The following is a 24,931-nucleotide window of genomic DNA, read 5'->3' on the forward strand; positions in this document are numbered from 1 at the left end:
TGCCGTGTTCTGTTTGTACACCCTTCCCACAGTCCTTCCCAACTGCTCTGTTATTTTACTGAAACTTCTTTCTTACGCTTTCGTGAGCTGCTGTTGTGTGCCATCAAGCTGTTGTTGTTTTACACCCTTGAGATGCCTGCCGCTCAGTGATAGATCCCTCTGCTAGAGACGTTAGCGCTCTGTGATGCGGCACAGGAATCCAAATCTTCAGGACAAATGACACTATAGACATACTTGAGCTGAATTTACAAAGTGAAAAATGATGCTTTGATGCTGCAATTCCTTTGTAACGGTCTCCTTACTTCAGCTGATCCCAGCTGTCTGCCAGCAGTTATTATCCCAACCCTTGCCTCTTTCTCTTCTTTTTTCGCACTGATACTTAACAGCAGCCCACACATGAGAGAGTCATTCCTTCCTCTTGGTCCAGATGTGATGCCTGCAGCCTAGACCTGCAACTGAGAAATAAAGTTTCACTTACAACTTAACTAGGCAACCCTGGAGAGCTACAGACTGCCTCCGCTACCACCGGACCTGCTGTGTGCATGCTCCCGGCAGAGGATCCCAGGAATATCTCCAAATTATCTGCATTAAAATGCATCCTGGGATGGGCAGGATGGGAAGGGCTCCCTGCCACAGCTTCCAGTTCCTTTTGCTACCATTTTAGCCAGAAGTAGAGTGAGTGAAATCTTCACCTAAGCAAATGTATCCCTTAGAGTGCAAAAAAAAAAATATGGAATGCAGTTTCTAAATGACCGTGTCACCTTACATGGATCCTGAGAAAAGGGAATTTGGGGGCTGGGTGCTGAACTGGAAGAGATGCACTAGAGGTGCTCTACTGCTTTGTCCCTAGGAAGGCTTTCCATGTGTAAATCCCTCCGGGAATACTATTGCTTTCCTCAGCATCCCATCCTAGTTGCTTTTGAAATCCACATGGGATTGTAAGCGGACAGAACCAATGACAGCGCGGCTGTGTGCCTCCGGCCTCTCTGGGGGTTTGTGCTCTGGAAAAGGGCGATTTGATAGAACAAACTGCTCCATATGCAGCCAGTTATTGCCCGAGTGCTCCTGAATGAGCTGAAGGCCAGATAATTCAGGACACCACTTGAGCCCTACAACTCATGCCTATGGCTTTGTCCTGCCATTGTTTTCGTTATGAGTATCTGTTGTGTAACACCAGATACTTTACAGTTAATTTTTTTAAGGTAAGTCATATTTGAACAGAATCAAAAATAAGCAAGAGCTAAAATATCTGCAGTGCTGGGGCTGTGCCAAACACCCACAGATTCTGTACCCTGTACTCAAGCCTTGTCAAGTAGCTCAGCACATCTTTATTCTAATCATTTACTTTCATTTTATGCCTAACAGAGAATTGTCCTGATTACTCAAGCAAAGCACAGCAAGAAAAATACAGAAAACATTTGGTCAGCTTTGGGCACTTGGTGCTGCTACCAGAACTCTAACCTCCACAGCAGCCTTACATGGAAAAATGTAGGCATATGTGCAATGATACATGGCGCTCCCGACTCTTCTTCCACAAAGTCTTTTAAACAAGTAATCAGGTAACTCTAAGCAGTGAGGCAGCGGGAACTGTCGGAGGTTACAGCCTGACTCGCACAGCGGCGAAGGGCCAGTGGTCAGTAACTCTGGCAACGCGACTCAGTCCAGGGTTTTCAACCTGCGCCCATTTACAGTTGGCCACGTGGCCACGGTCGCCCAGGCACGGCACAAGATAAACTAAGCAAGTGCTTTTCTTTTACACAGACAAGCTCTGCGTATCTGCATAGACAGTGTTATGTGATAAAACATCCACCTCCACGCACAGAAAGAAGCCAGTGGAAAAGTGACCGGCAGAGAACACGCAGTGACCCAGTCGGGGAGCCAGGGCACCCTGACCTGCTCCCCCAGTGCTACCGGCAGCACCTGGGAAAAGGGAGCGGCGGCGGCCCTGACTATTGGCAACGCTGTGACAGGCACCAGCCCCTACAGACGAGTCCGCGCAGCAGTCTGCGTACATGGCATTTCTCAGGGGACCAGCATCACCCCTGGAACATTTCTGAAGCCTTTATAAAGAGTTAAAACGTTGCTGTTCTAATCAGAATGGGTATAGAGCATGAGGAGACTCCGTCTAATGAAATTACGTCTCCAGGAATCTTAAGCATTAACAAATGCTTGTGTGTTGTGAGGAACTGAAGTTACTACTTTATTCATATTATAAATTAGTGATTCACCAGTAATCTGCGTGCCATTTTCAAGCATGTAAAAAACAAAACCCAAAAACCATATACGACAAGTGTTGCTACACTGGATGTTCTGAAGGCATTTGAAAGTAAGCACTCTGGCAGCGCCAGGCTGGTAGTAGGAAGGGAAAACAGAAAGGGGGGAAGAAAAAAAAGATGGTAAAAAAAAAAAAAAAGGTGGCAAAAAAAGCCCCTAAAACACCATAAACAATGACACCACCATTCAACAGCTCTCACCGCAGCCATAGCTGTGGGGACACCTGCTATCATATCAGCTGGACCCGATGCAGCTGAAGCTGGGTTTTTCCTTAGGATCTTCCTAATAAATCTCTCCGCTGCAATAAACACTCTAAACTCATGACAACATGGTAATGCAATATCCTTATACAATGCCTTTAATGCACTGTGGCATAAGTGGCTTTGCCTAAAGATACCATCATAAGCTAAAGGGAAGAGACTGGTGCTATGTCTAGAAGGTGTGAATTCATGCCAGCCAGGTTTTCTCCTCTCCCATGAAAGGGCATACTGCAAACTGCTTCCCTCAAGGAGGCTCTGTGAGCAGAGTTGCTGTTTGTATCCACTGCAATTTGGAATTAAGAATGTTTCTGTAATCGGTCACCACAGTAGAAAGGTCAAAATATTTTTTCTAGTTCTTCTGATGCAAATATCACACTCAACAACAACAGCCCCTCACAGGAAGCATCAGTCAACTTCTTGCTTGAATTCATTTCTTTCTCCTAGAAATTTGTACTGTTGAATAATTCTTCCTATTAAAGAAAGATTTTTGGAGCAAATTTGAGGAGACACACTTAAATCTTTTAAGACAGACTTTCAACAAAGAAAGAATTAGCTACAAGAGGCAGTACAGCCCAACTGGCAGCAACACAGTGGATGCAGAGGAGAAGCCAACGTTTTCATAAGGGCTCAGTATTTAACTTTTCAGCTAATGTCAACACAGTAGGTAGATTTTTTTTTTCCCCCAGGGATAAGAACAAGCACCAAGAACGTAGGCAAAAGACTAGGAGGATACAGAGATCTATAAGGTAGAGCTAGCACACACACACTCTACAGGTTTATAGAGACAGACTGCAGGCACAAAGTATTATCAAGAGTTTGCTTTGATTTTAAAGCCCGTGCAACATAGGACACTTCTCCCAGAAGTGCCAAAATGCTTGTCCAACAGCATTCCGGTCTCTCAAATTTAGGAGGTAGCTTTCAAATAGGACTTGAGGCAACAAAGTTGGGCAGGCCATGAGACAGGATGAAAGCAAGTTTTAAGCACATAGAGATGAAAATAATCCAAGGGAACAATTCCTCTTCCACCGAGAAACCTCCTTGTATGCAAAATGCAAAGACAGTACCTTTTCTTTGCCAGAATAAAGACACTTGGCTTGACTAGGCAATGTGCAAAGAGAGACTAAATGTCATTTCTTCATATAGAGCTCAAACAGACAAGAAACACCCCTGACTAGTTTGTTCCAGTCAGGATCAGGAGAAAGACAGTAAAAAAAAAAAAACCCAGTCTGTTATTCCTGTGGATTCACTTTCCCCACACCCCAAATATGTTCACTTTTATAAGAGAGGGAGATCATTCACACACTATTGCTGAATGAAAAACAGCAGCCAGGCCACTGATATGAAGGAGAGGTGATCCGCCCCATTTGTTACTACAATCACTACAATCCCGTGATTAGGATGCACAGGGAACGTCGATGGCCCTCAGAGAACACTATGATAATGTGGTCATCTCAAAGGTGGAGTCTGGAAGAAGGGAAAAGGCAAGACCAAGGCAAAGTCAACCAGGACATCTATAAACTACCCATGTCAGGGGACTGCTGAGGGCTCCTGTTACTCTGGAGCAGCAGGTGTGCTGGACTGTGGCTGACAAAGGTCACCCCAAATTGGTCATGATGAGTCCTTACAGCTAGAGATCTGAGAGTATAACCCCCAGTAACACTAGTGCTCTTCTACGGACAGTGCTTGAAGTGTGTCTACCACCTATCTTAGGCTATCTACCCTTAGACAGTAATTTCTAGCAGAGGTGGCTTACATGCTAATATTGAGTTAATGATTGACTCTTTAAGTGCTCCTGAGATTGTGTTGTTAATAAACCTGCAAAAGAGTGTGACCTGGGAGGCAAAAGTAACCTTGTAGAGTCCAGCTTTTGGAACAATAGCTTCAGGCGTTATGTCCTGAAAAAGTGTGGGTGCAGAAGATTAAAATAAGGGTAAGAACAACTAACTTGAGAAGAAAAAAACCCACCAAAACAACAACAACAAAAAAAACCCCAAACAATTGCCCAAATCAAAGCATTCAAGAGCTTGAAGCTAAGGCAGTCCTGAAAGGAAGAAGCCTGAAATAGTGCTTAAGAATTCAGATTTGAGCAGGAACTAGAATATTCTTATAGAGAATAAGCTGGGATTTCAGTGTGTCCTGGTGGAGCATTATCTCCGCTTTGTGCTTTGTTCCTTACATACAGGTAATAAATAGAGACTTCTTGTAGCTTGGCAAGATGATTTGCTCAAGGCTGGATTTATTAGAATAGGAAAAGTAAGCAAACGCAAAAAACCACCTCAGAGCCTGAGTAACTCTGATGGGACAGAGTCATTTGTTGAGGCAGCCGGACGATGTTTCTTTGTTGGAGGACAGCGGGGCCCTGGCAGGAGGCACAAGGAACCCAGGCTGGATTTATGGGAGAGAGGACGCTCACTGAGAGGCACATGGGGCCAGTTTCAGCTGGAGTTTGAAATATTTTTTCAATTATTACTCTTTTGAGCATAAGGCAGATAATTCTTACACCTTGGAAAAGGGACTAGCTAAATGAATGGCTGGGTACCAGAATTTCTGGAAAGCCACAGAGCAGGGTACAATACGTGCTGGACCCAGACTAACACAGAAAACAACGCACCCAGATAGTTTAAAATTTAGACACGTTTTTTTGTATGGCAAAAAGACACACTTAGAAGTTTTGATGTCACCTTTCAAAAGCATTCTTAATAGAGGCCTTCGGCATTGAAATTATCATCCCTTACCTTATACCTCCCTGGAAATTGCTTTTGGGGCCTTGTACAATGTCAGATGCAGTCAATGGGAGTGGTTTTTGAACGACTTCCAGGAGAGCCGTTAAAGGTCCTTCTTGGCTGCCTTCAAAACATGCTGCAAGTTTCAGCTATGAAACCTGTGTGTGTGAACAGAAAAACATCTGAGCAAGCTAGAGAGGAAAATATTCTTCAAACATGTTTTGCGCAGTCCTCCAGTAAGGACATAACACAACAGCAGCAAATGGCGGAGTTATATTTTTTTTTTTCCTAGTAATCCATTTGATGCTCAACTATGGAAATAATATTTATGACACTCAAGAAGCTTTAAGAGAAAGAAGAAGAAAAAAAAGAAAATCCCAGCAGCAGGAAAACCATTTACAAACTGAAATATTTGAGAATGATGTCATATTAAAAAAAAAAAGATTAAGAACAGCAAAACATGTAACTGGAAATGATAGAGAGAGTGAAATGTCTTTAAGATTTAGCATTTGAGGAATATGTAACAGGTTTTGCCAGGAATTAGTCACATACAGCTGCACAATCCCCATCCATCTATTTTTACCTTTTTTGTGGGCCAATAAAGAGCACTGTGTATTGTCAATCCTAAAAATAAGTGCTTAAGCTTTAAAAACTATTTGTGTCACAGTACAGAAAAGAATTATTATGTTCAAATTAACCTTTCTCAGATCTTTTGTAGCTTCAGCTGTATTAGACTGAGGGCACAGCATAACCTTTTCCTCACTTTCATACAGGAACAAGAAAAAACACACAAGAAAAAGGGTTGGACGGCCCTAATCAGAGACCTCCTTAGCCCAGTCCTCCTGCTTTTCCATCCTATGAACTCTTTTCTCCAGGGGTTTTTCATCCCAGGGAAGCCATTCTACCCTGTAGTACACAGGTTTTTCAAGAGGTCACACTAGACACGTCCACAGTCCCCTCTTGGCCTTAAAAGCTCAAGGTGCAATTCTGGCTCCATTCAAATAAACAGCAAAACTCCCTTGCCTTCAAAAGACATTTCCCACTGTAAATTCCAGAGTCATTTGCAGAACTGTCCATCTGCTTAATTGTTTGCCCCTGTTGCTGGTTTCTGACAGCATTACCTTCTCTGCACACCTAATAGTGGATTTGCTCTAGTTACTTAGTTAATTAGCTTTCAGAGCATCTACTGTATACCAGGTAGGGGTATTTGAATGGCCAGCCTATAAATAGGCTTAATAATGGCTAAATAAAATAAATGCTAATTTCTTTCCCTACAGGCAAACTTCAAAAATTAGGGACATTTCTCCAAAGTAAGTTCTCAAACACACGTTTGCAACTGGCCCTAAATAGCCAGTGGTAATTATTTTTCTGGAGGAGGGACAGATTCCATAGGCTAAGGCGAGGCACCAGGTCTTCCCAACGCAGGCTCCACCTTCGCCACGCGATAAAGGCACCCCCATGCAACCCGCTCCTCAGCACGTGCCTCCCTGCCACGCGAGCCGTGCTGGGATCGTCCTGCATCGACACTGCCTCCTTTATACTTCCTTTCAATACAGGAAAAAACCATAATCTGACAAGCGCTGATACTGTAGTTCCAAACTCTCCTTATTTACTCACTGGAGTATTACTGGTATTGACAAACTGTTCTCCAGTGGGTCCCATTAAGCTAGTCTTTTATTCAGCCAACACTATTTCAACACAGCTTATTTATTCAGATGCCGTTGACATTTCCTACAGTTTGTTTCATTCGCTGAAGTGACACCGATAGGTGAGAGCGGGACAAATGAACACGTTTCTGACGCTACAACCGGCCACCAAAGCCAGCCAGAGCTCCCACAGCTCTCTGCATTTGTTTATAATACAGAGGAGAATTTTAGCAGCATTCCCTTTTGTTTTTCCTCTCTACATAGAAAACAAATGCTAAACCTTCTGGGGAATCACAGAATCATTTAGGCTGGAAAAGAGCTTTAAGATCATCAAGTCCAAGCATTAACCAACACTGCCAACTCCACCAAATCTTCAAGACCTCACTTGCCATTACCACGAGCCCTGCATTAACCTCATCAGCAACAACAACAGGACTGAAAAATCACGGTTTCTGGAACAGAGAGCTAAGCAGATGAGTGTTGCTCAGCTGTCGGGACAGTCGTTGAGGGTAGGAGCTGCCAAGCTAAAGAGATTTTTGCTTTCCAGCTAACAATTTTATCCATATGCAGTAAAGGTCCTCCCCTTTTTCCTTGCTTCCATCTGGCCTTCCAGATGCTATTTTTGCTAAGTGTATTCAGTACTGTAAAAAAGCCAAAGGTTCTTTACACCGGTAATTTAGCTATGTCTGCAACAGCTCCGTTGAAAATATCGCAGCTCCACTGCTGGGGCTTTTGACAGCACAGTGTAAACACGCAACTGCAGGCAAACAAGTTGAAAGTATAATGAAAGGATAACAGCTGGAAGACACGAGGCCAGTGCATTGTTCCCTCTGCTTTACGCAGTTACTTATTCTTGTGCAGTCAACTTGCCGTATTTCTAAAGAAACAGTGTTTATGTGTTTTATGCACACTTTGCCTATAACAACCCAACAGGTGATGCAAAAGAAAACGAGGCCTAGGGCAAAGACAGCTCAGGCACAAGCGATAAATCAAATCAAACGGGAGCCTCAGTTCCCTCATCCCCTGTTGCTTAAATCCTTGGCTTTGCAATTCTAACAGCATTTTCATTGTTTTAATGTCATTTTCTATAGCCTTTGGTTTGTTGCTTAGAGGCAATAGGAAAAGCAAATTCTCTTTCTCTCCTTCATTCTTCATCATCAGTAGGGGGAAGAGGTCAGAAAATTTTGATCAAAATATTTTTATAAGAAAATTTCATTTAATTTCAACTGTACTTGGAAAAAGATTGCTTCCAAACATGTTTTCAGGCTTTTGTAGAGTGAACTTTCCCTCCTGACATACTCACACACTTCACTACTATTCTCCAAACCTTTCCAACTGGAAGACAGTACAAATATGTGGGAAACACTGTCAAGCTCTGGAACATTTTCCAAATGAAAATATCTTTCAGTTTTTAAAGTAACACTTGCAGTACTTACCAGGTGTTAAATGTTTGATGTGTTGATTTTTAAAGTGACGGTATGACCCTGAGGCTGGTTTTAGGCTATTTCGGTACAAAATGTCAGGTTCCTGCTCCAAAGAAGACTCTAGAGCTCTTCAAGACCAACAGCCTTGTTTTTAGGATGGAAAAGAGAAGGCTGCTTACACGAGGGGACGTCGACACCTTCCAGTCTCAACTGAGCAGTGGGGCTGAAGAACCCCAGCCTTACCAACATACAGAGAGACAGACTGTATCACTACATTATCTTAAAGATCTGTGGTAAAAGACATAATATATGAGTAGATAATGCATTTTTTTTTCTTTAATCAAGCATTAAATGCAGAAGCTATGTGATTACGTGATGAATTATGCGGTAATATTATGACCCTGCAGTAAAAATGGAAATTCAGTGGGCAGTATGTAAACTGTAAGTTTTCCTAAAAAAACACCTGTAAATATCTGCAGAGGAAGCAGCATCCTGGAAAACAATGAGTCATCAATCTTTTTTTCCTTCCCTTGACATACTGAGCACAAAAAGGAGCTAACACAGATAGTAGCTGCTAGCATGTTTGCCTTACACCGATTTCTTCATGTCTAGGAAGAAAAGGAATCCTTTAACAAAACAATAGAGAAATATTTGTCCTGGTTCCTTTGGTTTTTTTCCCCTCCCCTCCTGAGATGAAGCATTCTCATTTCCAGTCACTTACTCCCTCTGTGTTTTGGCTTTTGATGTTGTGTTTCTCAAAATCCATTAAAGCAACATTTTGCCATGAAGAGATTCCCACATACCTGGAATACATTCAAACAACACTCTGGGGGATGACCATCACATAAAGAGCCGTTAATGTAAACATAATTTAGTCAAATGTATATGTCTTACCAGGATGGATACTTCCAGCGTAACTCAGATCGGGTAGCATGCTAACTTACAAGTGGCTCCATTTAACCTAATGGCATCATTTACGTAATAAATTAGGGAAAGGTTTCCAACAGTGATAGCCACCTGGCAAATCTGTCCATGACACTCGTGAACAAATATTTCAAAATAAACTCATACAGAGTCCTGATTTTACCTGGTATTTGGCATATTCTTCCTAATCTGGTTCTTACTATTTAATGGGAATACAGGCAGAGGAATGACAACGAGCGCAGCGTTGCGGATGTGTACGTACAAATATAAGGCCTTATTCCACCTGAAGCAGCATTAAGCTCATGGTATAAACAGAGTGAAAGCGCTGCAGTAAATAAAGGATAGACCTGCCTTATGCAGGACACCTTTTCATGCCCTTATTCCAGCTTTGTTTCTCCATGCATGTGCGGGAAGGAGTGCAACAAAGGGGTCAAGTATTAAAAGCTTCATTCTGCGAACGAGAGCGAAAGGCAGCTCAAGAATTGAAAACATGACAAAAGCAACCCAAAGTTCTATCTTCAGTGCTACAACAGCTTAGTTACGTTGCACCTCACCCTATAGCGCCTGCCACGCCACACCAGGCGGGGAGGGAGAGAGCCCAGCAGGCAGATGTGCACGCGCGGGGCCTCTCCGCGCCTCAGCTCTGCTCCACACCTTCTGCCCATGCCTCACCCCGCCTGGTGCCAATGATTACCTAGGAGATGATCTTAATCTTCCTCTTCTCTTTCCTGTCTTGGGGCTTATATTCCTTTCCTAGATTGTAAACAATGCATGATATTTAGCTTGAAATGCAGCATATATGTAGCTAGAATTTTCTGACAAATATAAGGATTTTTTTTTCATCTGATCCATTTCAAATACTACAGTCATTTGTAATGCGTATTGATACCTTATCATGTTGGTATTGAGTCCTTAGCCTCACTGTGATCAAATACTTAAAACAGAACTAATAAATTGAATGTAGACTTTAATTCACTGCCACTCCTTTACAATCTACAGATAAATTATACAGGCAGAATCCCTCCAGAAGTATAGAAAAGAACAGACTTTAAACTGGATTGACAGCAGTGGTCATTCACAGGCAGTAAGTATCCACTCACGTATTACACAGACTGCGGATAAATGGGAAATTGTTACCTTCAGAGCTGTCAGTTCCTCACCTGACATTTACTACAAAAGATTAAAAGCACCAGTTACAGCTGACAACAGACTGGATTGAAATTGTACAAAGTATGAAGATTCAGAACCTGGGCTGCTTCAGCGAAGCCTGGGACACACGCACCTGATTACAATAAGGATGGTCTGTTATTTTGAAGGTAATAAAAACCTATGCTCTCAAAACAACAAAGATCAGCTTTCACAATCTTTTTGCTAAATAGGTGGGATGTGAAATTACTTCCCCTGACAATGAGCATTCCTGGGGGAATAGTAAATGCACAGCACAACACAACAGAAAACTTGAAATAAAAGCACAGAGGGCATTTTTAAGTGTCATCATTTGTTAATGTTGACATGTGACTAATCACAGTCAATTTAGGGTTGATGTTAAGTTTGTCATTTTTACAAGGATTGAGTAATGTTAAATATCACTGTGGGCAGGTGTGATTGTTATTTAAGGGAAAATTGATACAAGATATGAAGGGCCACATCTACAGTTGGTGTAACAAGTCAGCACTGCCCATTTCAGGACAGTGGAGTGATGCCAAACTAAATCATCTAGTAACCTGTCTTGCTGTATCCAAATTAATTCTTACATGCTGTTAAAAAACCCCAAACCCAATAAAAACTGTGCAATCAAAAATAATATTTGCATCTGATTCAAGAAGTATGTGCACAAATTAACATCAGGCTTTGGGATATACAAATTCCACAGCCAAGGTTAGGGGCTTGCCCTTGAAAAATTAAACAGATGCCTTAAGTTTGGTTTGCTGTTCCCTTTTTTTTTTTTTTTTTACTCTGGTTAAAAGCACTGACCAGAACCAGAGTCAGCAAACCAGAAAAGACAGGCACAACATCAAATCTGGTACTTCGCAGACTACCTTTGACTTCTTTGACAAATAACACTCTGCAATCCAAACCGCAGGATATCCTCTGCATGCTTGCCTATCCTGTCTTCTGGAATATACTACAGGAAGATTACTAGAGACAAGAAGTCACAATTTCTCTGCAGCACCAAATGTATCAAGTCCTCACTGCTCATTTTCCTTCTTCAGAGGACAGAAAGAGTTGCCACCACAACAGGTCGTTAACTGCCTTCTTGGAACATCAATGCTTAATAACCTAACCCATAGGCTGACATGGTTTTCGAGCTCCTATGCACTCATGGCTCACACATGAAATGAGAAGGAATGGGTTACTCCATATGAAAGGTCATAAAAAGCACGCAGTCGACTTGCTGTGGATGTTTAGGAGCTGGCTCAAAACAAGACGCTGGCAGGTTGCAAGTTGCAACCACTGGGAATAACGTGTTACGTTCTTTCCTCCAGCTGCCGCTGTTCAGGAGATCTGTAAAATACAAGGAAATCTACAATACAGTTCAAAGCCAGCAAATCAATGTTTTTCCCTGCGATTTCATCTCAGCTTTATTCTGCTGCTTTGAACGTGGGTGCTATGTTGCACGCCTCGATCCGTGGGTGTGCAACATCTCACCAGGACCCCACCTCTGCAACACACACTTCAGTGGTCTCGTAAGAGACTCCTACTTTGACACCCCCCATTTACAGCCTGTCATACCTACCCTTGGCAGGTCTCTGATACAACAACGTCCAAGTTAACTTTAAACATGCACATAGTTTTAGCAGCTTGAATAGGAGGGGTTGTGAGCTTGAAGTTAATCTTTGCATAAACTATTTCCTCTTGTTCAAATCAAGGTGACTGTTCTTGGCAATATGGACTATGCCGTTGTTATCTGTTTGTCTCCCAGGGGGACCTGACAGGCAACCTCAGGTAGGATAAGACTACAATGTAAATATTTAACACAACTTTACATTTTAATTTCATCATCCATCTTCGTAATGATTTCTTAAGCTTTACTAATACACATCCTCCTCCACAAGGCAGGATATTATCAAAAGCCCTCTGAAGTGCAGGGATGATAAAACCACAAAAGGAACCAGTATCAGAGCAGGAACTAGAAGAAACTTTCACAAAGCATTTCAACACCTGTGGTTCAGGAGGCTTGTCCTGAAACATGACATCTGATCAGCTGCAAACCTGGGAAGCTATGGATGCATCTCTTTTCACACGGTGCAGATGGCAACACTTTAATTACTCTTCAGCATCACGTGTTGAATAGAACATTTTATTTATTTATTTATTTTTAATAAATGGACTGTTGTCTTCGCCTTCCTATGAACGTTCCCACATTGAACATTCAGCTACAGGAAAGAAGGAGGGGGAAAAAATCCCCATGAAACAGGGATCTTTCTGTAGCCCTCCACAGTAATTACTTCACACCAAAAAGAGAGAAGTTGACAGAACGAACATATGATCCAAATCATGGGCAATATTAAAAATCACCAGCTGCATTTCCTAGTTACAGGAGCATAGGATGGGGTTGCTTGGTAACAGCCTGCCAGCTCCAGCCACGCTCCGCTCGGAAATCAGCCATAAAAGGAACTCCCATGCCATTGCAGCGTTGCCACGGCAACGCGCAGAAGTGATGGATCCCAAGTTAGAGACACACCTTAAGCAAGAATATGTTTCCTCTCATTTGAAACACTTTCCAATCCTTAAATACATGGAGTCTGCCATTCTAAATAGCTCCCAGCAAGGCGAACTTAGGGGGTTTGTTGTTAGCGTTCACATCATTTGAGACTTTGCACATGTAGTAAAGCAATTAGCAAGGACAAAACCCGACGTAATGTCTGCAGCACTGGATTGCAAGCACTTCATCAGCAAGGTACAGCACACAGCAGAGGTGTAGCTGCATTCTTGCGGTGCATTAAAGCACAGGAGGAGAAGGGTGCTGCATCTGGCAGGCGCGAGCTGCAGTGGAGCCGCAGGGCGTAAGGTGTGGGGCTGTGCATTTAGCAGAGGCGGGTTTGGGCTGCGGTGCTGCAGGCTCCCCCGCAGCACTGCCGGAGCGTGGGATCTGTCTGACTGCAGGTGTCGGCCGCGCAACTTGTCTGCTATCGGAGCGAGGCATCTGCTGCCATGTCAGCCCACAGCCAGACAGCCCACATAGCTGGGAGTTTAAAGCACAATTTAACTGACCAAGCAGGGACGACGTGCAGTCAGGTGGGGCAAATCACACCTTTGGGTGCCTGACCACGAACTTGCCCTCCAGGACTACTGAGCGACCCAAGGTAAGCAGCTCAGACATGGATACTCGTGTTTGAGACACCCGCTTTTGATCTGATAGATCCTACCCGGACGCCAGCCCGCTGCACACAGCTGTAACACAGATGTATCAGAGCATCTGACTGAAAACCTGTCATGTCCTAAAAAAACAGTTTGATGGGGGGAAGGTTAGTAACACCACGTGGAAGCGTAAGTTTGTTGGCTCCTAGAAGTAAGTTCTCCCCTTAAAGCCGAAGTGTGACGTGGGTTTGCAGGACATCAGCTTTAACCCAGCGTGCAATTCCTTCACTTCTAGCAGCTGCTGTCCTCCACCTCATCCCCGCACAGTGATTATCCCACATGCACCTTGACAGGGAGCTTCACTTTTCAAAGTCAATCAGTGCCAGCTTGTAACAATGTCAAGTCCACATTCATCTCGCTGGTGGTAGCCAGATCCTCAGGCAAATACCACGTGCGAATGATTAGGACAGACACAGAGCTTCTCTTTCTGTTACTGTGACATGCCAATGACTGGCAACTGAGTACAAGGTGGGTAATAGAAGCCGAGTTCTTTCTTTCCTGAAAATGTCTAAAACAGCCCCGCAAACCAAAATTATAAAATAATTATACTCTGCCTTGAGCTGAACACAAAAAGGTTATTCACTACAAAGCCCTAGCAACCATCTTACCGTTAAAGAAAAAGAAAGCAGACTGCCAAAGCAGTAATGAAATGACACACAACTGTTAATTTCACGTTTGTTTTTCAGAAGTCTGTAATAATAACTAGTAATTCCTTACAAAGCATCCATTCTTGCTCCCTAATTCCCACCTAAGGATATTAAAAGACTTAACCATTCCCTAGCTGTATCTTTCAGAAAGATAATGTCCACTTTATTCCTTAAGGAAAAATACACAAATCCTTTTTTAAGGGAAATAATCAAATTTATGAAGGCTCTATAAAAATGCTCAAGTGAGTCCAAAGGGCTTCGCAGGACCCATAATGACATCTGAACAGAGATTAATTTCTTCTGTGGTCCAACGAGAAGTGAGTTTGATGGCCTCAGCACAGTGCTTTGTATCAGAAGGTCACCTTGCATAGTCTTACCAACCCTGAGCAGAAAAGAACTGCACTACACCAGACAAAGCTGCACAGGTTTATGCTGGAACAAGCTGAAAATACACAATTTTGTCGTCACCATTTGCGTGTCTTTCAAGAAGACACGTATTTATTACCAAGTAGATAGAGATCCGGAAATAATAGCAAACAGCAAAGGCAGGCAGGATTACGAATAGCTCTTCTAATTGTGTTGCAACATGATGTTACTGCATAATCAAAAAGAATTCAGTTCCAGAAGCAGAAATCTCTGTGCAGCTCCTGTGATCAGCCACTTGGGAGAAAGAACTGCCTCAAAACATTGATCCTGCTGACTGACTCAGGATTGACATTAACAGGCCTGCTAGTCTCATCCAGCTGCCAGCTGCCTTTATGTATGTAGGAATAAACTGGGCTACAAAGATACTTGTGGCATCAAAAAAAAAAAAAATCACATTCACATATGGTACCTACTCGACAAAAACAGATGCAGGCACATAAATAACATGCAGTTTAAACAGGGAGACTCTCTGGTGAGCAGCTACCAATGAATGGCTACTGCCGTTACCCCCCGCATCCCCCCCACGGTCCGCTGCAGTCCCAGTTACAGACGCTGCCTTCTCGGAACAAGGCAAAGAGCGAGAGAGACTTCTGGGTTTAGCCTGGGAAGTCCTGACAGGCCTCGGCCAGGGTGGTGCCTGCAGAGGCTCAGCCCCTATTTGAATTCCTGGAGCTTCCAGAACTGAGCTGAAGCTCCTGTTTTCCACAGGGCACGTGCAAGCCATTCGCCAGTGCACTGCAGAGCCCAGACCCGGGGTGCAATGCCTCAACCTTCTGCCTCTGCTGTTCCTCTGGGCAGCCCACGCTGCTGGCCAGAACGTCAGCCCTCCACCGCGGGTTTGGTCCCCAGTGCCAATTCCAGCTTGATACTCCCTAGGAATTTTGAAATGTAACCTACAGCACAATACCATAAACACTTGCTAGTACTGTATACTGTCTAATAAGCAATTCAATGAGCATTATATTTTTATTTACATCTGAAAGAGCTGCAGTAAAAAAATTCTGGGCAGGCTATGCATAAATACATGAAATTGCTCCTACTTCACTAATGAACTATTGTGTGTAATAAAATTAATCTCATTCCACCCATGATATATCTGGTTTAATTTCTGAAGCAGGGAAATTTAGACACATGCAATTTGTAGAAGGGGGAGCCAAAATTCAAGAGACTCACTTTAAATCAATCAGGCAGTTGTTTTATTTATATAGCACCCTTCAGAAAAATTATCCAAAGGCACTTTACAATGCAAAAATAACTCAACCTGGCAAACTTCCAGGAGGATTGCTGCTGTTGATCGTGCCTTAAGACACCACTTGTATGGCAAACGGGTTCCTTAATCAATGCATGCTTTTTTTACCCAAATTTGCTTTATATCCTAAAGTTACAACTACAGTCACTCTAAGCAGGTATTTGCTGAGAGTTCATTCACACAGCTTGCATGTTGGCCAAAACCAGCTGTTCTGTGGGCTGGTGACACACCTTCCTCACTCCACGCCTCATGCTTCCAGGACAATAATATTCACTCCCATGCTCTAGGCAGGGTTCTCAGTCATTTTGTTTCTGCATTTGAGGAAGAGATGGGTGTGGAAAGGAAGCTGTCTAAGCCTTTCTTGCATTCTGCATGTTCTGGTGCAACACAGGTCTGTGTGTACTTAACGTAACATACAAGACCGACGAGCCTCAGAACTGAAGCTCACATGAAGCTTTATGTAAAATACTTGCACAGCAGACTCAAAACCAAAGCTGAGCTCCCGGAAACAAAGCAGGGCTCTGAAGCAGAGCCTCAGGAAATGCAGCTCTCCACTGACTTGTGCCAGCAAGCCCTGTACATTTTCATTATTTATATAGAGCTTTAGATGAGCAGAGCAATGTGCACTAGGTAAAACGTACTGTACAAATAAGAGTCAGCTTCAAAAATTTACAGTCTAATGGCACCAAAGGAGCACAGAAATCAATACAAAACATACACAGGATGATGTATGGCATTTTGAGTTGGAAAGCAGCTAGAAATAGGTTCAGTCTTACGAATCATTTTTAGAAAAAAAATGTGTCTTTGTGAACTCTGCTTGCACAGCTATTCCAAGCACATGGAAAGGCTTAGAACAAAGGAAAAAGCACAAAGCCAGCAACAGTGAGAAGGGAGGGAGAGGGAGAGGGAGAGAAGGATCATGAACCATACAGGACTTAAAGGACTTAGGAAGCTGAAGGAGCTACGAAGATACATAGGGGGAAAGAGCTCAATGAATGGCTCAAGGATCTGAACCTGATGAACAAGGCAATGCAAGGTATCTTAAACAAAGGACATGCCCAAGTGAAGTGAACCCTGGGATGGCTGGTAAATGTTTTGCTTTTAGTTTTGAATTAGATACCCAATAGTGAATCTGGAGTTTAAAGCTGTGCTATAAAATGAATTTTATAATAAAAACAGTATCACAGACATTTTAATATATGCATCTAGCCATACAGGATTAGTTTCAAACTTCTGTGTTTTCCATGTGGTTTTGTCTCGTTTCTCTATAGCCTTCGAATGAACTGTTAGGTTCAAGCTAAAATTTAGCCTCAGCTGTCATAATCTTCACTACTTAAAAATATCTCCCCAAGCATTAGAACTAGCTGGAGAGAAAGATCCTCAACAGGTACAATGCAACAAGTAGATTTACTCTGCAAAGCTAGATGCTAAGGGCTGGGGTGTTTTTTCAAGTATTTTTTCACATTCTGGATAAAACCTGGTGTGCCACACAGGCAGACCTGATTAACGGAGGCATTCCATGCAAAAGCATGATTAATGTGGTACTTCACTAACCTGGTGGTGCCCCTCCGCCCGAGTGGGATACATGCACAATTAATGACCGCACCTAAAATCCTCTTCATGGGGAGCGATATCCCTACAGTAGATTAAGACCTTGACTACAGCATTATCTTTGCTGCCTGAAGATGTTAACCTTCTCTTATCTCTACTCTGCCTAAAAACCTTTATTAAATTGTGATCTTCCACGAGCTAGTCTCTGCCCTAAGCATGCAGAGCTCCTGGCGTTAAGGAAAATACAATCTAGCAGTAACAGTGCGTGCAGAAGGACAAAGACACAGCAGAACTAAGGTTGCAGAGCACTTGTGTGTACAGTACTTATGTTTATAAAATAAGGTGCGTATTTAAAGGTGAACAGCAGGATCTGTTAAAAAATTTAACTCTCCAGTTTCTTGCTAGTATCGCTTTGTTAGGTATACAGCAATGCTAAAGGCTCCACAGTATTTTCCTACTGATTAGATACCATGAAACTACATGCTCTAAGGGCAGGGGGAGGGGGAGCAGATTGGTAGTTGTCGGCATTGATGCAAAATAGACCCTGAATGGCAGACAGTAAATCCAACACAGGACCAGGACCAGAGACCTGCAACATCCCAAGAGAAGCCCTGGTGAGAGGCAATAGCTCTTGTCTTCTGGCTGCCATCGAATTGTAAGTCTAACAGCAACAGGGACACTCCGCTTTCCACAAAAAGCGAGATGCCACCAGTAAAGCGATCTTTCCTCTTCAAAAGACAATGTCTCCAAGTTCCTGTTAAGTTTCTCCCAACACATTTAACATCTAATTTGGGACAGGAAAAATAGAGACAGGCTAGAGCCCTTTCTTTCCCCCAGGAAAGTCTGCCAATCCCTGTGTTACAACACACATACCACAGAATTACACTTACTGCATCTGCTTCTTGGAAATAGAAGTAGTGAGCTACAAAGCTAGAAAAGGTGAGGAAACTGAAGAACCGGTCCTCCTTTGTTCTACAGGGAGCTAGCTACTCTTGATGTTTTCGTGGGAACGATGCTCAGCAAGCTGGCACAGGACCATGCCAGACCAGGAGAAGAGAGAACTTGCTCTATGCTTTCACCTTTTGAGTTCTCAGATTGCCAAAACATGCATCAATTTGTCAGACAAAATTTAAAGCTCATTCAAGCAATTCAGAATTCCCCTTCCTCCTCTCAAACGAGCTGGCCAGAACACAAGAGAGGAGGTGACACAGCAAAGAACAGCTGGGTACAGAAAAGCCCTTCAGTGCTGAGGACTCCGTTTTTTGATTTTCAACCGTTTTGTGAGATTTTTTTTTTCACATTACCTTTGGTTGGTTTAAGGCATGTTGTTAAACAAAGCTAACTTTCCCTTTTTTTCTGGGTAGAATACCAAACCAATGACCACTAACAGAAGGGAAAGCATAGGAATCAAAACCAAGGGGCTCAAACAGTTCAGCAGCACTGTTTTTTTCATGAGAAGGATAAATAGACTGATTGTTTTTTTCTAATGAAAAGAACATTTTGTGCATATTTACATATATGCACTAGTGTACCTGTAAGACTCAAGCTTGTAATAGCCTCTCTGCTTGTGAAAACATTGCATACAAAATGTTCGGTGAGCTTGAAAACATTTTGGCAATCACTTTCAGAGGCCTGTAAGCCTCTGAAAATGACAACAAGACACAGAAAATGAACTCCTTAATATCCACAGGGCTTTTAACATTTATGTTTGCCTCTCCTTATAACCTTCTGAAAACAGGGGGTGGGGGGTGGGGGCGGTGGGGAGTGTAAACCAGAAAAATATATTGCATTGCAGTTGGAAGAATGAAATACATCTTTCTGCTCTTAATGAAGTTAATGCAGAGTATATAACTGACCGAAACTAGAACATGACTGATTCAGTCAATGTCACACACTGACACAACCACTGAATATCCTGTTTATTGTTTTTAAAGTATATTTTCTCCACTCACTGACTGATGCTCCATTAAAATTCTTGAGGCCATACCAAGAAGAAATTCTGCCAAAAGCTGCCCATTAACAAGCAATTAATATACAGGCTTTAAAGTAGAAGGTTGCTCATGCCATCCCACAGAAAATATTCTTTGCCTGCAATTTCTCACTGGAGACATTTTCTGACAGAACATTCTATCTGTGCCAGGGATTTCAAAAAGTAGACTGTAATTCTTAAGAAGAATAAAGTCTATACTTGCTCGCTCTCAAAATACTTGGATTGATTAAACTTTAATCTTAAAGGCTGTTTTCTGGCCCACTTAACAACTGATGTAGTAACAGAAATGACACCATTAGCTGTACAGCATCTGCCAGCAATCAGAACAGGGTAACAAGGCCATTCAAATATACATTGTGAATATGTAATTTTTAACATGAGGACTTGGGCGGGGGATAGTTCACGTTGAGCTTGCACCATCGACATTTATCGTGTGGTCTTGCTGTACCCACCAGGCAATAAAATCCTGATTTAGGCAGCAGCAATTCTTTGCATTGGTGATTCTCATCACAGGACATAGTGCAGAGATGAAAAGAGCCTTTGAAGAAGTTCTGCTTCACATCTGACCCCTACGAGGGCAACCGAGGGTGCAAGAAGTAGACATGACTGGGAAACTGAAATGCAGAACCATAATAGCTACTTACAGAGGACTGACCATGGCTATTTTCTCTTTAACCAGAGGACAGACTGAAGGTCTGAACTGGATTCCTCATCTGCTGTGAGCCCTACACAGACATGGGCTCTTTGGTGCTTGGGGCCAACCCACGATGCACCCAGCCTTACAAAGTAGACATTAACCTGCACAGCAAATCCAAGAACAAAGGCTAAAAGAGAAAACCCCATCAAAAGAGCACAAATACAACTCCACATTCCTCAGAGGACAAAGGATTGTTGTGGTTTTCAAAGTAAAATATAGCTTATAACAAACATCACCAAATTATGTGTTTTGCCTCGTAAAGAATAGTTTCAGACCAGAGGCAATTTTTCAGACCAGAGGCAATTACTCACCCATATCTAGGAGTCAGACAGTGTTGGAGCTCCTCCAGCTGCATAATTCAGACTTGCCAAGTGTCACTCATTTAAATTGAAGCCTATAAGTTTTTTGGCTTTAATTAGCAAAACCCAAAAGCCTTCATTCCTTCAATCCTGCAATACTACAGTTACTATCAAACAAAGTCAAATGACCTTTATCACATTAAGGGACACAGAACTGACAAATAAAGGCTCCTTATGACAACTTCAGTTTTTGTGGTGTGCTTCTACCCATACACCTAGCCACCATCCTGCTTACATCCAGTAGCAAAATCTGACAGTTACAGAAAGCAGAGATGCTACAGTGCACAAAAAGCCTATCTCACCCTGCCATTCTTGCTTCCAGCAGCAACCAGTTAACAGGTTTCCTGAGCTGCGTGTTACATTAAGAGCACAGTATTATTCTACAGTAACTGATGGACCTATCCTCTATTCATATGTAGAATCCCTTCTCCAATCTATTTATACTTCTGTCCTCCATGGGACTACTTCCGGTTTTTAATTACATTCATTGGTTTATTCATGAAAATGAACAGAAACTCCTGGGATAAAATTCAGTGGATCAAACATTGATTCACTTTAACTACCTTGAGATATACATGAAATAAATGTATTTCTTCTAATTCTAAATGCTATGCCTTGTATTATAATGATTTATTTTTTAAAAGCATCTTACTCTTGCTCCTTCTTTGCCGCCTTCTCTCCTGAATTTTAAGCTTAATATGGTTAAAGTACCAAGATGTAGTTTTGTTTTTACCCAGCAAGACCTGATTTTAAAATGTCCTATGACAAAGTGCTGCTGTTCAATTTTGTATTCATCTCCAGCACTTCTGAACTCCATTCACTTTCATTTATATTTGCGCTTCTGTTTTCATGCAAGAGTATCCAGCTTTAGAACATGATAAACAAGCTGCAGTTCTCTAAGAATACATCAATTCCCAGATGGTGAAAAAAAAAAAATGAAACCAGATCTTCATCTGAAGATCTAGCTCTTAAAAGATTCCCCCTTAAGCAGTGTGGAGGCCTGCAAAAAGCATGAACATAAATACAGTGATATTCTGGTTTTCCCAAATACCACTGTTCCCAGCTTCATTCAAGTTCCTGCCGTGGCCACACTGTAATTTTGAACAAAATAACAGACTATTCTACTTCAGAAATAATCTGAATTCAAATGTGACTCTTCAGTGAGTCAGGTGATGTTTGTTGCTGTCATGGAAGATTTTATACCACTTCGATAATGCTTTACAGTCAAAATTTGCAACCGTGTGTGAGGCACTGTTGACTGTTAGCTTAGGACACCCTTGCAAACAAGGTCATGAATCTCACCACCATTATCCTGATGTGACATTTTAAATACATATTCCAAAGGGACCAATAAGGCCAAGACCTTCCCATTTTCATAGCCCTGAGTTGGATTTTGCAGTGTTTATTCCTAAAATAAAACTGCACAAAGCAGCAGCCCAGGCTTTGAAAATCATTTGATACTGCTCACTCATGGGCATACTGGAGATATTTTGCCACACAGGAATTCTAAAAACATCTTAGGGAAGCCAAAGCTTCCTCTCAGGGCATATTCCTGATTACATGCACCACAGGACAGCAGTTTTATAATGGTGTCTCTGACTTGTATGTGTTGCACACTAGAGATTCTCTTTATGATGCTAAACGATAATGAATCACACACACAGGCAAAAAGAATAAAGATATAATGCAGAACACAGACTGACATGTAAATCCTAAATCCAGAGATTCATGGGTGGGATAAAGCAAGCTGAAACAGCAACCTCAGTCATGTTGCTTATATAAAGAAAAAGCAATTTTAAATCATGTGGATAACACCAGTTGGCTTTCATCTGTTAATTCTTTACCTCTGTCATTTGCCCAGCATAACTGCTACATTAGCAAGACAGTCAGCAATGAAAACTCAAATACAGACAGAAAGAGAAAGGGAAGGTCAAAACAGAAAAAAAAAGCACCTAAATGTTCAATTAAAAAAAAAAAAAAAGGCCAAACAAACAGTTAAACGGTCCTTTCTACATCTGTGATGGAATTGAGTCTGTGATCACCTAAATTGTTACTAAAACAGCTTGATTTCAGTGGAAAGAGAGTGGGACACTTATTCAGCACCATAAGGTATTAAGAGGTAGTTGGTGTGCATGCTCCGAGCAGATGTTTCTTCCAGATCCCTGCTGCTTGTGCACTGTAGATTATGGGCCAGATTTACAACAGTATTTGGGGACTTAAGCATATTATTACATGTCACATGGGATAGGCAGGAATGGCAAACAAGGTTACACCTCTTATTTAGGCTATATTATCATAGCAGTTGGAGATTCTTCTAAGGTTGTGCCTTTTTATCTTCTCCAGGGCAATGAGTGCTTTACTTTCCTGTATTTCATGAATCCACATGCAGTGCTGGCACCAACACCAGAAAAGTGACGACAGTAAATGAAGGAAATAGCCATGGCTACACTGACACAAAGATGACATTTCTGTTACCCCGAAACCTGATACTTCTGGGCAATATCCCCTCTCTGCCTAATTAATATTTTTCAACGTTTTAGAACTATTTTTTTCCTGTTTGCAATAAGAAATTGCATGAACAGTAAAAAAAAAAATAATTAAAATAAGCCCCACGGGCTGACCTCAACAAACAAGGAAATTCCAAATTAAGAGATACCACTGAGCTTTGGAAACCTGACAGTATTACGAACAGTGGAAATGAACTAAGGGCAGAGCAAAGGCTTTAAATGTAACACTTCTTTCCTAATATCTATTTTGCCCTTTTGTTCTGTTTGTCCTCGTTAGCAGGGCAAAACCACAAAACATTAGTGTGTGCCAGACAGAGTCACAAAGCCATGTCTGTGCCATGACATGTAGCGGAGCACTGGAGTGCTGATGCTGCTGGGTCACTGTAATTTGAATATATCAAAATATTAATAAAACTCCTGTATAGCAAACAAGATGCACCTGAGTTTAGCAACACGTGCAGTTCCGTGCCTGCTTACAAGCCTGATGCTGCACGGACAATGTTTTCCTCTGGAAGATGCGCACCACAGCCTGCAAACAAGCACGTCAGCGTCATGCCTTCGTTTAGAATTAAAAACACCGCAACTCTGTGGTTAGTCTTCTGGAAGGGCTCTTTAAACACAAACAAACAAAAAACAAAATCCCAAAGGTGCGGAAACCTCACCTTCGGGTGGGAAGGTCCCTCAGGCCCGGGGGGGGGAACTCCCCACAGGAACACCCGAGGTGGGAGCAAGGCCTGGCACGGCAGCGGCGATGGCCTCCCCCCGCCGGGGCCGGGGCGCAGCAGGCCCGGACCCCCGCAGAGGGCCGCCGTGGCCTGGCTGCCTCCATCTCCCCAGCCCTGGGGGTTCTCCAGCGGCGGGCAAAGGGTCTGGCCACGCCCAGGCCCAGGCGCCCTCCGTGAACCCGGGGAGCGGCAGGGCCAGGCGGTGCTGGGGGCACCGGGACCCCCGACGGCGCCTCGCCCCGGGACCTGAGGGGAGGGCAGGCCGCGGCCTCCCCGCTGCTGGGAGCGCGGACGACGGGGCGCTGAGGGAGACCCGCCGGTGCCGGGTGGCGGCGGAGACCCCCCCCCGTGCTCCCCTCACCGAGGCGCTGCCCGGCCCCAGGGCCGCTGCCGGGGGGGCGTCGGGCCGCGCTCCGGCGGGCCCGGTTGCCGCAGCAACAGGCGGACGCTGCCGCCCGCCCCAGCGCCGCCACGTCCCTCAGCGGGGCCGCCCGGCAGCGCTCCTCGGGGCCGCGCCCCCCACTCACCCGCGGGCGCGTCTTCCCACCGCGCCGGCCTCCGCGCCGGCCCCGGGCGCTCCGCCCGCCTTCCCCCGGCCCGGGCGGCTTCGGGCCCGCCGAGCTCCACCTGCCTCCCGCCGCCGCCTCGGGGGCCGCATCGCTGGCTGCAACGGCAGATGGCCGTGATTAACCGGCGTGATTAACGGCGCCGAGGTCGGCAGGAGCCCGGCGGCAGGACGGGGGCGCTGAGCGTGGCTCCCGGTGAGGCTGAGGTGAACAGGGGGGTCTGTGCCCCAGCGCGACGCGCCTCTCCTCCCCCCTCGCTTGAAGCTGTGGGTGTCACCAGGCCTCAGCCCTGCGGCCCCGCAGAAAATCCCCATCAACGAGAGAACGGGAGAGCCGGCAGTGGGACCCTCAGGGAGGGGACCCCGCGCTGCTTCCCGGAGGAGGCAGAGAGCTTCCCCCATCGAGCTGCCCGAAGCAGAATATCGAGCCATCAGCCTGACCTCGCACATTGCACAGAGCAAGAAGATCCACCAGACACCCAAAACAATGAGCTGGACTGCCTGAGACGTGCTAAGTCCACCCTGGGCCACCCCACCCTTGGCCACCCCCTCCCGTCCCAGCCCTGGCAGCCAAAGAGGCTGCGAACTGGCCCAACAAGTCC

General features: G+C 43.8%; 1 long non-coding RNA gene across 1 annotated transcript in view; it reads right to left on the minus strand.

Moving 5' to 3' along the window:
- Positions 1–24,931, minus strand: part of LOC129734363 (uncharacterized) — a 40,097-nt gene that overhangs the window by 6,763 nt on the left and 8,403 nt on the right. Inside the window, exons 3-4 of the long non-coding RNA XR_008729988.1 lie at positions 8,340–8,565; positions 5,270–5,415 (exon numbers count right to left, since the gene is read on the minus strand). This is a non-coding gene — a long non-coding RNA (uncharacterized LOC129734363). The remainder of the gene's footprint in view (positions 1–5,269; positions 5,416–8,339; positions 8,566–24,931) is intronic.

Source organism: Falco cherrug, chromosome 20, assembly GCF_023634085.1.
Source record: "Falco cherrug isolate bFalChe1 chromosome 20, bFalChe1.pri, whole genome shotgun sequence".
NCBI lineage: Eukaryota > Metazoa > Chordata > Aves > Falconiformes > Falconidae > Falco > Falco cherrug.